General features: G+C 36.9%; 1 long non-coding RNA gene across 1 annotated transcript in view; it reads right to left on the bottom strand.

Annotated features, from left to right (window-relative positions):
- Positions 1 to 12080, bottom strand: part of LOC129053161 (uncharacterized) — a 63023-nt gene extending 50943 nt beyond the window's left edge. Inside the window, exons 1-2 of the long non-coding RNA XR_008518246.1 lie at positions 11962 to 12080; positions 11355 to 11452 (exon numbers count right to left, since the gene is read on the bottom strand). This is a non-coding gene — a long non-coding RNA (uncharacterized LOC129053161). The remainder of the gene's footprint in view (positions 1 to 11354; positions 11453 to 11961) is intronic.
- Between the last annotated feature and the right edge of the window lie 3895 nt (positions 12081 to 15975).

A 15975-nucleotide genomic window follows, 5' to 3' on the forward strand; every position in this document is an offset into this window, starting at 1 on the left:
ATATTTGCAGAAAATAAAAAAGCAAAACAACAGCAATAATATTGTGCTTGGCTTCACTTGCCAACATGGGAAGAGTAACAATAACAACTCTTTGACTTTCTTCTTTAATCGAGGAGTAGGTTTATAGACCAATAAGTTCATGTGCCCAATTTAGATTACTCAAGTTCTTGACAAGGCCAATTTTAGTAATTGAAATTATATTAAATGTAGCTTTTAGTGTCTTGTTTCTGCATTGGATCCATATGTTTTTGAAATAGGCAGCAATAGCAACTGCTACTACATTTGTTAAGTGGCAATTACAATTTCACAATACAATTTTGAGAATCCAAATTCCAAATGCATTTCATGAGGGCATTAGCCATGTTGCCCTATCTTTGTATTCAAACATAAGTTTATTTCATCATGTGAAGCTATTGCTGGATGTTATCATATTGTTTCATTGGTACTGAGGAGACAAAACACTGATGAAACAAGAAATGTTTAAATATGCTTTTAATTTATCTCTGTGTTTGCTGGACCCAATGGCTCATTCCTTTAATCCCAGCACTTTGGGAGGCAGAGGCAGGTGGATCACCTGAGGTGAGGAGTTTGTGAACAGCCTGGACAACATAGTGAAACCCCATTTCTACTATAAATACAAAAATTTGCTGGGCCTGGTGGTGCGTGCCTGTAATCCCAGCTACTTGGGAAGCCGAGGCATGAGAATCACTTGAACCTAAGAGGCAGATGTTGCAGTGACCCAAGATGCCACCATTGCACTCCAGCCTAGGTGATAGAGGAGACTCTGTCTCAAAAGTAAATAAATAAATAATAAATTACCTCTTTGTTTCAAGAAATCTGCTGAAAGTAAGGATAGTGTGAAAAGTCTAAGATAAATGGCTGTTTCAACACAATATGAATATGAACCAAATTGCAAGAAGTACCATCTTTCACCATGAGCAGGGCTGTCAACTCTGTTTACTAAGCATTAATAAATTCCATTTATATTATAATCTACTGAGAAGATACTATTATGTCAATGTTAAAGACAGTGGCACTTAAACTTAGAGAGTTTAAATAAATTTTCCAGGAGAACTTAACTAGCAAAGGGACACTCCAGGTCTAGAAACTTTCCCTTTCTAACTCTGAACTCCATGTGTTTAACCACTCAACTATGTCACATCCCTGGACAACCATAATGTCTAATTAATTGCTAAACAAACTGCATTAGGAAACTGAGGGATAAAGACAGATTCTGTAGAAGCAGAAGTGAGCCATGGTCAGAAGACAGCCGCAATAATACTAGATTGGAATATACATATCTAGGCCAGATATGGTGGCTCATGCCTGTAATCCAGCACATTGGCAGGCCGAGGTGGATGGATCACAAGTTCAAGAGCTCAAGACCAGCCTGGCCAACATGGTGAAAGCCCGTCTCTACTAAAAATACAAAAATTAACCAGGTGTGGTGGTAGGTGCCTGTAATCCCAGTTACTCGGGAGGCTGAGGCAAAGAATTGCTTGAACCTTGGAGGCAGAGATTGCAGTGAGCCAAGATTGCACCACTGCACTCCAGCCTGGGTGACAGAATGAGACTCTGTCTGAAAAAAAAAAAATAATAATAATAATATACATATCTCTGTTGCTATATTTCATTTGTGTTGGGAAGGTCTCATAACCAGGTATAATTTTCTATATGCTTACTCATGTCTTAAGTGATTTAGAAATTCAGAATGTTTTTCCTCACACTGACAATTTTAATGAAATTACATGTCTTCAAAAGTTATTTCAGAAAATAGAGAAGGAACACTCAGGGACTTACTTTATGTCAATTTAATTTTAATAGGAACTCCTGATCAAAATGCTACAAAGAAGAGCAAATTATAGCATGATAATTTCTTACCAAAGTGGATACAAAAAATACTGAAGATAAAATCTCCATACACTAAGAATAAAAAAATTATTTATTTATATATTTATGTATTTATGTATTTACATATTTATTTATTTTTTATGGACAGAATCTCACTCTGTTGCCTAAGCTGGAGTGCAATGATGTGATCATAGCTCACTGTAGCTTTCAACTCCTGGGTTCAAGCAGTCCTCCAGCCTCACCCTCCTGAGTGGCTGTGACTACAGTATGCCACCACACCCAGCAAATTTTTTAAATTTTTGTAGAGCCATATTGCCCAGGCTGGTCTTAAACTCCTAGGCTCAAGTTATTCTGCTGCCTCAACCTCCCAAAGTATTGGAATTACAGGTGTGAGTCCATAATCTGGCCTGGAATTTCTTTAATTTGGTCAGTGGCACCTAATTTAAAAACTTACAGCTTAACATTCTGCTTTAAAATGAAATATGGAACACTGTTTTTTTGAGATTGGGAGCTAAGCATTGATACTCATGCTCCCCTCATTTCTTCAAGATTGCACTGGAAGTCCCAGCCACTGCAGTGTTCCAAGAAAGACAAATACATTTCATATAGATTTTAAAACAATGAGTGAAATTGTCTCTATCCAAAGACAATATGCTTTTCAAATGCAGAAATTCCTAAAGAACATTCAAAATGAATAGTAGAACCATTAAATGAACTTTGCAAGGTTGCAATTTACAGAGTTGATATAAATAAATCATTTTTTCTACCTACTAGCAGCTAGCTATTATAAGTAAAACTTTAAAAATTTATTCCTTTTAGTACAAAAACAAACAATAAATGTTTAGAATTTTTTTCTTTTTTTTCATTTTATTATTATTATACTTTAAGTTTTAGGGTACAAGTGCACAATGTGCAGGTTTGTTACATATGTATACATGTGTCATGTTGGTGTGCTGCACCCATTAACTTGTCATTTACATTAGTTTTATCTCCTAATGCTATCCCTCCCCCCTCCCCAACCCCACAACAGGCCCCAGTGTGTGATGTTCCCCTTCCTGTGTCTATGTGTTCTCATTGTTCAATTCCCACCTATAAGTGAGAACATGCAGTGTTTGGTTTTTTGTCCTTGAGATACTTTGCTGAGAATGATGGTTTCCAGTTTCATCCATGTCCCTACAAAGGACGTGAACTCTTCAATTATTATGGCTGAATAGTATTCCATGGTGTATATGTGCCACATATTCCTAATCCAGTCTATCATTGTTGGACATTTGGATTTGTTCCAAGTCTTTGCTATTGTGAATAGTGCCTCAATAAACATACATGTGTTTTTAAATACATGTGCATGTGTCTTTATACATGTGCATGTGTCTTTATACATGTGCATGTGTCTTTATAGCAGCATGATTTATAATCCTTTGGATATATACTCAGTAATGGAATGTCTGGGTCAAATGGTATTTCTAGTTCTAGATCCCTGAGGAATCGCCACACTGACTTCTACAATGGTTGAACTAGTTTACAGTCCCACCAACAGTGTAAAAGTGTTCCTATTTCTCCACATCCTCTCCAGTACCTGTTGTTTCCTGACTTTTTAATGATCACCATTCTAACTGGTGTGAGATGGTATCTCATTGTGGTTTTGATTTGCATTTCTCTGATGGCCAGTGTTGATGAGCATTTTTTCATGAGTTTTTTGACTACATGCATATCTTCTTTTGAGAAGTGTCTGTTCGTATCCTTCACCTACTTTTTGATGGGGTTGTTTGTTTTTTCTTGTAAATTTGTTTGAGTTCATTGCAGATTCTGGATATTAGCCCTTTGTCAGATGAATAGGTTACAAAAATTTTCTCCTATTCTGTAGTTGCCTGTTCACTCTGATGGTAGTTTCTTTTGCTGTGCAGAAGCTCCTGAGTTTAATTAGATCCCATTTGTCAATTTTGGCTTTTGTTGCCATTGCTTTTGGTGTTTTAGACATGAAGTCCTTGCCCATGCCTATGTCCTGAATGGTATTGCCTAGGTTTCCTTCTAGGGTTTTTATGGTTTCAGGTCTAATATTTAAGTCTTTAATCCATCTTGAATTAATTTTTGTATAAGGTGTAAGGAAAGGATCCAGTTTTAGCTTTCTACATATGGCTAGCCAGTTTTTCCAGCACCATTTATTAAATAGGGAATCTTTTCCCCATTTCTTGTTTTTGTCAGGTTTGTCAAAGATCAGATGTTTGTAGTTATGTGGCATTATTTCTGAGGGCTCTGTTCTGTTCCATTGATCTATATCTCTGTTTTGGTAGCAGTACCATGCTGTTTTGGTTACTGTAGCCTTGTAGTATAGTTTGAAGTCAGGTAGTGTGATGCCTCCAGCTTTGTTCTTTTGGCCTAGGATTGACTTGGGGATGCGGGCTATTTTTTGGTTCCATATGAACTTTAAAGTAGTTTTTCCAATCTGTCAAGAAAGTCATTGGTAGCTTGGTGGGGATGTCATTGAATCTATAAATTACCTTGCGCAGTGTGGCCATTTTCACGATATTGATTCTTCCTACCCACGAGCATGGCATGTTCTTCCATTTGTTTGTATCCTCTTTTATTTCATTGAGCAGTGGTTTGTAGTTCTTCTTGAAGACGTCCTTCACATCCCTTTTAAGTTGGATTACTAGGTATTTTATTCTCTTTGAAGCAATTGTGAATGGGAGTTCACTCATGATTTGGCTCTCTTTTTGTCTGTTATTGATGCATAAGAATGCTTTTGATTTTTGTATGTTGATTTTGTATCCTGAGACTTTCCTGAAGTTGTTTATCAGCTTAAGGAGATTTTGGGCTGAGATGATGGGGTTTTCTAGATATACAGTCATCTCATCTGCAAACAGGGACAATTTGACTTCCTCTTTTCCTAATTGAATACCCTTTATTTCTTTCTGCTGCCTAATTGCCCTGGCCAGAACTTCCAACACTATGTTGAATAGGAGTGGTGAGAAGGCATCCCTGTCTTGTGCCAGTTTTCAAAAGAATGCTTCAAGTTTTTGCCCATTCAGTATGATATTGGCTGTGGGCTTGTCATAGATAGCTCTTATTATTTTGAGATACGTTCCATCAATACCTAATTTATTGAGAGTTTTTAGCATGAAAGTTGTTGAATATTGTCAAAGTCCTTTTCTGCATCTATTAAGATAATCATGTGGTTTTTGCCTTTGGTTCTGTTTATATGCTGGATTACATTTATTGATTTGTGTATGTTGAACCAGCCTTGCATCCCAGGGATGAAGCCCCCTAGATCACAGTGGATAAGTTTTTTGATGTGCTGCTGGATTCAGTTTGCCAGTATTTTATTGAGAATTTTTACATCAATGTTCATCAAAATTATCTTTTTTGGTTGTGTCTCTGCCAGGCTTTGGTGTCAGAATGATGCTGGCCTCATAAAATGAGTTACGGAGGATTCCCTCTTTTTCTATTGATTGGAATAGTTTCAGAAGGAATGGTACCAGCTCCTCCTTATACTTCTGGTAGAATTCGGCTGTGAATCCTTGTGGTCCTGGACTTTTTTTGGTTGATAAGCTATTGATTATTGCCACAATTTCAGCTCCTGTTATTGGTCTATTCAGAGATTCAACTTCTTCCTGGTTTAGTCTTGGGAGGGTGTATGTGTCAAGTAATTTATCCATTTCTTCTAGATTTTCTAGTTTATTTGTGTAGAGGTGTTTGCAGTATCCTCTGATGTAAGTTTTTATTTCTGTGGGATCAGTGGTGATATCCCCTTTATCATTTTTGATTGCATCTATTTGATTCTTCTCTCTTTTCTTCTTTTTTATTCTTGCCTTGCTAGTGGCCTATCGATTTTGTTGATCTTTTCAAAAAAACAGTTCCTGGATTAATTAATTTTTTGAATGGATTTTTGTGTCTCTATTTCCTTAAGTTCTGTGCTGATTTTAGTCATTTCTTACCTTCTGCTAGCTTTTGAATGTGTTTGCTCTTGCTTTTCTAGTTCTTTTAATTGTGATGTTAGCGTGTCAATTTTGGATCTTTCCTGCTTTATCTTGTGGGCATTTAGTGCTATAAATTTCCCTCTACACTCGGCTTTGAATGTGACCCAGAGATTCTGGTATGTTGTGTCTTTGTTCTCATTGGTTTCAAAGAACATCTTTATCTCTGCCTTCATTTCATTATGTATCCAGTAGTCATTCAGGAGCAGGTTGTTCAGTTTCCATGTAGTTGAGCAGTTTTGAGTGAGTTTCTTAATTCTGAGTTCTAGTTTGATTGCACTGTGGTCTGAGAGACAGTTTGTTATAATTTCCGTTCTTTTACATTTGCTGAGGAGTGCTTTCTTTCTAACTATGTGGTCAATTTTCAAATAGGTATGGTGTGGTGCTGAAAAAAATGTATATTCTGTTGATTTGGGGTGGAGATTTCTGTAGATGTCTATTAGGTCCTCTTGGTGCAGAGCTGAGTTCAATTCCTGGATATCCTTGTTTACTTTCTGTCTCATTGATGTGTCTAATGTTGACAGTGGGGTGTTAAAGTCTCCCATTATTATTGTGTGGGAGTCTAATTCTCTTTGTAGGTCACTAAGGACTTGCTTTATGAATCTGGCTGCTCCTGTATTGGGTGCATATACATCTAGGATAGTTAGCTCTTCTTGTTGAATTGATCCCTTTATCATTATGTAATGGCCTTCTTTGTCTCTTTTGATCTTTGTTGTTTTAAAGTCTGTTTTATCAGAGACTAGGATTGCAACCTGTGCCTTTTTTTTGTTTTCCATTTACTTGGTAGATCTTCCTCCATCCTTTTATTTTGAGCCTATGTGTGTCTCTCTATGTGTGATGGGTTTCCCAAATACAGCACACTGATGAGTCTTGACTCTTTATCCAATTTGCCAGTCTGTGTCTTTTAATTGGAGCATTTAGCCCATTTACATTTGAAGTTAATATTGTTATGTGTGAATTTTGTCCCATCATTATGATGTTAGCTTTTTATTTTGCTCATTAGTTGATGCAGTTTCTTCCTAGCCTTGATGGTCTTTGCAATTTGGCATGTTTTTGCAGTGGCTGGTACCGGTTTTTCCTTTCCATGTTTAGTGCTTCCTTTAGGAGGTCTTTTAAGGCAGGCCTGGTGGTGACAAAATCTCTCAGCATTGGCTTGTCTGTAAAGTATTTTATTTCTCCTTCAGTTATGAAGCTTGGTTTGGCTGGATATGAAATTCTGGGTTGAAAATTATTTTTTTAAAAATGTTGACTATTGGCCCCCACTCTCTTCTGGCTTGTAGAGTTTCTGTCAAGAGATCAGCTGTTAGTCTGATGGGCTTCCCTTTGTGGGTAACTCAAACTTTCTCTCTGACTGCCCTTAACACTTTTTCCTTCATTTGAACTTTGTGAATCTGACAATTATGTGTCTTGGAGTTGCTCTTCTCAAGGATTATCTTTGTGACATTCTCTGTATTTCCTGAATTTGAATCTTGGCCTGCCTTGCTAGATTGGGGATGTTCTCCTGGATAATATCATGCAGAGTGTTTTCCAACTTGGTTCCATGCTCTCCGACACTTTCAGGTACACCAATCAGATGTAGATTTGGTCTTTTCACATAGTCCCATATTTCTTGGAGGTTTTGTTCATTTCTTTTTATTCATTTTTCTCTAAACTTCTCTTCTCTCTTCATTTCATTCATTTCATCTTCCATTGCTGATACGCTTTCTTCCAGTTGATTGCATCATCTCCTGAGACTTCTGCATTCTTCACGTAGTTCTTGAGCCTTGGCTTTCAGCTCCAACAGCTCCTTTAAGGACTTATCTGCATTGGTTATTCTAGTTATCCATTCATCTAATTTGTTTTCATGGTTTTTAATTTATTTGCCATTGGTTTGAATTTCCTCCTGTAGCTCAGAGCAGTTTAATCATCTGAAACCTTCTTCTCTCAACTCTTCAAATCATTCCCTATCCAGCTTTGTTCCATTGCTGGTGAGGAGCTGTGGTCCTTTGGAGGAGGAGAGGTGCTCTGCTTTTTAGAGTTTCCAGTTTTTCTGCTCTGTTTTTTCCCCATCTTTGTGGTTTTATTTACTTTTGGTCTTTGATGATGGTGACGTACAGAAGGGTTTTTGGTGTGGTTGTCCTTTCTGTTTGTTAGTTTTCCTTCTAACAGCAGGACCCTCAGCTGCAGGTCTGTTGGAGCTTGCTAGTGGTCCACTCCAGACTCTGTTTGCCTGGGTATCAGCAGTGGTGGCTGCAGAACAGCGGTGGCTGTAGAACAGCGGATCTTGGTGAACTGCAAATGCTGCTGCCTGATCCTTCCTCTGGAAGTTTTGTGTCAGAGGAGTACCCAGCCGTGTGGGGTGTCAGTCTGACCCTATTGGGTGGTGCCTCCCAGTTAGGCTGCTCAGGAGTCAGGGACCCACTTGAGGCAGTTGTCTTCCCATTCTCAGATCTCCAGCTGCATGCTGGGAGAACCACTACTCTCTTCAAAGCTGTCAGACAGGGACATTTAAGTCTGCAGAGGTTACTGCTGTCTTTTTGTTTGTCTGTGCTCTGCCCGCAGGGGTGGAGCTCACAGAGGCAGACAGGCCTCCTTGAGCTGTGGTGGGCTCCAGCCAGTTCGAGTTTCCCGGCTGCTTTGTTTACCTAATCAAGCCTGGGCAATGGCAGGCACCTCTCCCACAGTGTTGCTGTCACCTTTCCGTTTGATCTCAGACTGCTGTGCTAGCAATCAGAGAGACTCTGTGGGTGTAGGACCCTCCAAGCCAGATGCGGGATATTATCTCCTGGTGTGCCTTTTTTAAGCCCATGAGTAAAGTGCAGTATTAGGGTAGGAGTGACCTGATTTTCCAGGTGCCACCTGTCACCATTTTCTTTGACTAGGAAAGGGACCTCCCTGACCCCTTGAGCTTCCTGAGTGAGGCAATGCCTGGCTCTGCTTCAGCTCACACATGGTGCGCTGCACCCACTGTCCTGCACCCACTGTCTGGCACACATTAGTGAGATGAGCCCAGTACCTCAGATGGAAATGCAGAAATCACCTGTCTTCTGCATTGCTCATGCTGGGAGCTGTAGACCAGAGCTGTTCCTATTCGGCCATCTTGGCTCCACCCCCCCCTTTTTTTTTTTTTGAGACAGAGTCACACTCTGTTGCTTAGGCTGGAGTGCAATGATGCAACCTCAGCTCACCACAATCTTCACCTCCTGGGCTCAAGCACTTCTCCTGCCTCAGCCTCCTGAGTAGTTAGGATTACAGGCATGCACAACCATGCTCAGATAATTTTTGTATCTTTAGTAGATATGGGGTTTCACCATGTTGCCCAGGCTGGCCTTAAACTCCTGACCTCAGGTGATCCACACTCTTCAGCTCCCAAAGTGCTGGGCATGAGCCACCGCAACTCACCAGAATATTTAAAAGAAAAAAATTATCCAAGATCTCACCACTGAAATCCACATAGCATGACTCTAAGAAAAGAAGAATGCTGAATTAAAAAGGATGAGTTCATGTCCTTTAGAGTGACATGGATGAAGCTGGATATCATCATTCTAAGCAAACTATCACAAGGACAGAAAACCAAACACCACGTGTTCTCACTCATAGGTGGGAGCTGAACAATGAGAACACATTGTCATGGGGTGAGGAACATCACACACCATGGCTTATTGGGAGGTGGGAAGCTAGGGGAGGGATAGCATTAGGAGAAATACCTAATGTAAATGATGAGTTGATGAGTGCAGAAAACCAACATGGCACATTTATACCTATGTAACAAACCTGCACATTGTGCACATGTACACTTTAACTTAAAGTATAATTATAAAAAAATGAAAATAAGAAGGCTGAGATACATTGGAATATATACCACGTGTATGGTTTAAAAGACTTTTTGTTGTTAAACATGAAACATTCTCAAATTGGTTGAAATATTTAATGCAAATTTTCTCATTATACTGATAGGATTTTTAAACAGAAATGGAAAAGTGTTATAGTGTTATCTAAGTATTATCTGGAAATGTGAAGGACCAAGAAGAGACATATGATATTGAAAAAGAACTGCACATATAGGAGGCTGTGTAATTCCAGAATTTACTGTAAACATCAGGAATTCAAAGGTCCTGTTATTATCATACATAGAGGCAAATTAGCAATGGGTAAAGAAGACATACACTGACCCTAATTTATATAGGATGTTGCTTTTTGGCAAGAATGCTAATGGAATTAAATGGGAAAGGATGTCTAATAAATAGGGATAAAATAACTCGGTATCCATATAAAACATGGATTTCTAAAACAGAACTACTTTTTAAGAAACCTATAAAATTAGTAAGCTCTGAGTATGATTATGATTATTATTATGATTATTATTTCAGAGACTGAGTCTTGCTGTGTTGCTCAGGCTAGAGTGCAGTTATGTGATCTCGGCTCTCTGCAACCTCCACCTCTTGTGTTCAAGCAATTCTCCTGCCTCAGCCTCCCAGGAAGTTGGGATTACAGTTGCATGCCACCACACCCTCTATATGGTGTTTCACCATGTTGGCCAGGCTAGTTTCAAACTGCTGACCCCAAGCGATCTGCCTGGCTCAGCCTCCCAAAGTGCTAAGAATACAGTCATGAGCCACCACACTTGGTGAGCACTGTTTTTTAGAGGAATCAATTTCAAATTACCTATGTGTGTTCATTATTCACATACATACATATATATGGCATAGGTGTATAATTATATATGTCAATGTATAACCCTACCTCCCAATATTTTTCTTGGAAAATTCCTTTGAGTTAGACTTATAAGGTCTGCAAAAATGACACGCAGTCCTTCATAACCAGCTATTTACAGAAAATTGTTATAGGTAAAATATGAGTTATGGTTTCACATTTGTGTACGATATACACAATGGCTAAAGGAACATAGATGCTGTTAGATTTAGTAGATAATTTCAGTGACAAGAGGCCAAATCCAATTTATTTTTGCCCTTTTCAGGTATATTTCTTCCTATAACTAATAAATTGTTTTAGATCATCTCTGATGTTGCTGTTTTGTACATGAGACATTATATTATTCTGTTACTCTATTTTTCCCAATTTTTTTGGTTTCAAAATTAGAATGATGTTTTCTAAAAATAGCAAGTTTTGTGAGATTGATCATTTTATCTTCCTGATGCTTCTCTCTTCCTCTCATTTTTCATTCTTGACCTTACCCAGACATTCATAGACTAAGACTCATTTTCAAAGTAAACAAATCTCAATGTTTTTCACTGTAGTCCAAAAGGGAATAATGTTTAATGAGAAATGCAAAGATGACTTTGGAAAGCTATTTTGTAATCCCCTCCCCTCAACATTATGATTATTGATTTACAACTCAGTGATGAAATCCCATGAGAACCAATGAATAAAAATAATATTTGAAGCAAAAACAGTGCCAGCTTTGAAAGCCTCTATCACCCATATCAGAATGATCTAACATTGTAAGTCAGCATACTAACATCATCATATACAAGCAGAAAGTCTTGTTGCTTTTAATTTTTTAAATTTATTTTAAAGTCAGGGTCTCACTATGTTGTGTAGGCTAGCCTTGAATTCCTGGGCTAAAGTAATCTTCAGCTTCAGCCTCCCTACCATGTAGCTGTGACTACACATGCATGCCACCAAGCCTGGAAAAAGAAAAAAAGAAGAGAAAAAGAAAAATACTCTAAGCTTCAAAAATACTTTGGGTTTTTAATGTTCTGCATACAAGTTTTCATAGCTCAAGGGACTATTTTGAATTGCAGCATCTGTCTCAGTGTGGAGTTACTCCTTCAATCTAATAAAAACAAGAGAATTTTCATCTCTATCTAAGGGTGCTATATATCTTAGTGATAGCCCTGAGTTGTGATAACTTTTAAAAAGCCTATAAAATGATATTTAAATAATTTTAAAAATGCAGCACAAAGAATAAATCAATGATTTTACAGAAATAAATGGTAATAGGAATGAATACACAATTATTCATGCCATTTTAAAATTAAGCCTTTTCTCCAAGATCTGGCAGGGGAAAAATAAAGGTTAGAAAGTAATGAGATATATATGAACATGACAAGAACAATTTTAAATTGTACTAATTTGTCACCTGTCATTTAAGTTAAGCTGATACTTTGCTCTTAATCATTCCTCTAAAACCTACCCCAGTGTCTAGGTTTTTGTCCCAGACTCCATTTATGGGATGTCTGGTTTAAATTTCTTTTCAGGATAAATGTTTATAAAAGCAAGCAGGATGATTCACTCATACCCAAATGGACAATTCTATTTAAAACACAATCAAAATGGAAGTTAAAATTATTAAAAACATTTAAAATTTAATAATTACAACATGTTTACTTTTGACTTCTAATCACTATCTTACAAATTATTATCAGTGATTGGGCCAGAAAACCTGCCTTATATTGGAATTGATCTCCCAGGACCTTATTTATTTATTCAGCTTAAATGTAGCTCATTGGTGAGACTTGATTTATAGTCAGAGTATATGTTATTACTTAGAAAGGGCAGACCACTTTTAATAACCTGAAAGGAATATCTCATTAGTGAGATATAAAGAAAGAATGATAATGGCTAATCTAAAATATTGATAGCAACTAACTATAGTAGTCATTTTTAAATAAAATATACTCAAATATAAAAAATGTCAATTCAGATACAGAATGAGAAATTTCTAATAAAAATGTAATTTCTAATAAAATTAACTTCCAGAATTAATTTGGAATAAAATTTTATTTATTAAAGAATCTTGATGTCATGATGCTTGAATGATAGGATAAGAAGTGACTTGATACCAGAAATTGAGGGACAAGTTATGCAATACAAAGAAAAGGTAAAATGAGAACTTGTTATTGTGTTTTTGTTTTTAACATGTAGAGATTTGGAAATGAATTCATAGGTAGAAATGAATACTTAATATCCAGGAATTTAAGATAGAGCCAATTTCTCTCTGAATCTATTGTGGGTGTTCTTAATTGTAACACCCAATTAATGATATTTAATTATGTCTGTAACTATTTGTGTTTAAAGCCGTCACTCATGCATCTCATAGAATTATGAGTTTAATTACTGATCTATCATTGCTTTGTATGAAAAAAACATTACATAATCAAAATAAGCAAAAAAAAGAATTCATACAAATAGCATAACATATGTATAATGGACTCTGTGGGCATGTGTGTGTGTATCTGTGTGTTTGAGGTTCTATCTGTATTTCTGGGAATTTATTTTCCATGTATTTGATACCAATGAGTCTAATGATTTATTGAATTAATTCAAACAATTTGGCTGAATATGGATGCAAATAAAACCTACACAAGATCAATAACTGATTAATATCTGTCTCCAAGATATAGATGCCAAATGTTTTAATATCAAAAAAGGAGTATTCCTAGAAAATGTAAAATGGTCATCTGAGGAACAATTCATTTTTTAATTTTAGTCAATGGTTTGGAAAAACAAATATATAGGAATATTAAGTTATGATTATAACTGATATAATCAATTACATAAATATTATAATTGTATAACTGATAAGATAAATACATATCAATATCAATGTATAGTCATGATTATAATTGTTTAAACCTGTAATGAAAAACAAAAAACACTGCTCTCTTTCTTGAAAGTATTATTATGTATATAGAAACATAGTTGTCAGGGACTGTATATATGTAACATTGGAGAAAAAGAAAAATGCAAAACTACTTGTTAGTAGAAATAGATTGAAAAAGTTGACTTGGATGGGTAGCATTTCTTTTTTTTTTTTTTTTGCTTTATAATTTTTTTTTGTTATACTTTAAGTTCTAAGGTACATGTGCACAATGTGCAGGTTTGATACATAGGTATATATATGTCCTGTTGGTTTGCTGCACCCATCAACTCATCATTTAAATTAGGTATTTCTCCTAATGCTATCCCTCCCTCACGCCCCCACCACCTGACAGGCCCTGGAGTTTGATGTTCCTCACCTTGTGTCCAAGTGTTCTTGTTGTTCACTTCCTATCTATGAGTGAGAACATGTGGTGTTTGGTTTTCTGTCCTTGTGATAGTTTGCTGAGAATGATAGTTTCCAGTTTCACTCATGTCCCTGCAAAAGACATGAACCCATTTTTTCTTATGGCTGCATAGTATTCCATCATGTATATGTGCCACAGATTTTCTATTAATTAATTAATTAATTTATTTATTTATTTATTTATTTTTTAGACAGAGTCTTGCTCTGTCACCCAGGTTGGAGTGCAGTGGTGTGATCTTGGCTCACTGCAAGCTCTGCCTCCCAGTTTCATGCCATTCTCCTGCCTCAGCCTACCAAGTAGCTGAGACTACAGGCATCTGCCACCACTACTGGCTAATTTTTTTGTATTTTTAGTAGAGACGGAGTTTCACGGTGTTCACCAGAATGGTCTCGATCTCCTGACCTTGTGATCTGCCTGCCTCAGCCTCCCTGCCCACATTTTCTTAATCCAGTCTATCATTAATGGACATTTAGGTTGTTTCCAAGTCTTTGCTATTGTGAATAGTGCCATAATAAACATATGTGTGTAAGTGTCTTTATAGTCACATGATTTATAATCCTTTGGGTATATACCCTGTCATAGGATTGCTGGTTCAATTTTAATTCTAGTTCTAGATCCTTGAGGAATCATTGCCACACTATCTTTCATAATGGTTGAAATAATGTACAATCTCACCAACGGTGTAAAAGCATTCCTATTTTTCCACATCCTCTACAGCATCTGCTGTTTCCTGACTTTTTAATGATTGGCATTCTAATCGGCATAAGATGGTATCTCATTGTGGTTTTGATTTGCATTTTTATGATAACCAGTGATGATGAGCATTTTTTCATGTGTCTGTTGGCTGCATAAATGTCTTCTTTTGTGAAGTTTCTATTCATATCCTTTCCCTACTTTTTAATGGGGTTGTTTGTTTTGTTCTTGTAAATTTGCTGGAGTTCTTTGTAGATTTTGGATATTAGCCCTTTTTTCAGATGGGTAGATTGCAAAAGTTTTCCCCCATTCTGTATGTTGCCTGTTCACTCTGATTGTAGTTTCTTTTGACTTGCAGAGGCTCTTTAGTTTAATTAGATCCCATTTATCTGTTTTTGCTTTTGTTGCCATTGTTTTGGTGTTTTAGTCATAAGATCCTTGCCCATGCCTATGTCCTGAACTGTATTGACTAAGTTTTCTTCTAGGGTTTTTATGGCTTTAGGTCTAACATTTGAGTGTTTAATCCATATTGAATTAATTTTTGTATAAGGAGTAAGGAAGGGATCCAGTTTCAGCTTTCTACATATCACTAGCCAGTTTTCCCAGCACCATTTATTAAATAGGGAATCCTTTCCCCATTTCTTGTTTTTGTCTGGTTTGTCAAAGAGCAGATGGTTGTAGGATGTGTGGTGATATTTCTGAGACCTCTGTTTTTTTCCATTGGCCTATATATCCGTTTTGGATACTGTAGCCTTGTAGTATAGTTTGAAATCAGGTAGCATGATGCCTCCAGCTTTGTTCTTTTTGCTTAAGATTGTCTTGGCAATGTGAGCTCTTTTTCAGTTCCATATGAACTTTAAAGTAGTTTCTTTCCAATTCTGTGAAGAATGTCATTGGTAGCTTGATGGGATGGCATTGAATCTATAAAGTACTTTGGACTGTATGGCCATTTTCATGATATTGATTCTACCTATCCATGATCATGGAACATTCTTCCATTTGTTTGTGTCTTCTTTTATTTCATTGATCAGTGGTTTGTAGTTTTCCATGAAGAGATTCTTCACATCCTTTTTAAATTCAATTCCTAGGTATTTTATTCTCTTTTTAGGAATTGTGAATGGTAGTTCACTCATGATTTGGCTCTCAGTTTGTCTGTTAATGGTTTAGAGGAATGCTTGTGATTTTTGCACATTGATTTTGTATGCTGAGGCTTCACTGAAGTTGCTTATCAGCTTAAGGAGATTTTGGGCTAAGATGATGGGGTTTTCTAAATATACAATCAGGTCATCTGCAAACAGGGACAATTTGACTTCCTAATTTCCTAACTGAATATGCTTTATTTCTTTCCTTTGACTGATTGCCCCTGTCCAGAACATCCAACACTACGTTGAATGGGAGTGGTGAGAGAAGGCACCCTTGTCTTGTGCTGGTGTTCAAAGGGAGTGCTT

This window comes from Pongo abelii, chromosome Y (assembly GCF_028885655.2).
Source record: "Pongo abelii isolate AG06213 chromosome Y, NHGRI_mPonAbe1-v2.0_pri, whole genome shotgun sequence".
In the NCBI taxonomy this organism is placed as follows: Eukaryota; Metazoa; Chordata; class Mammalia; order Primates; family Hominidae; genus Pongo; species Pongo abelii.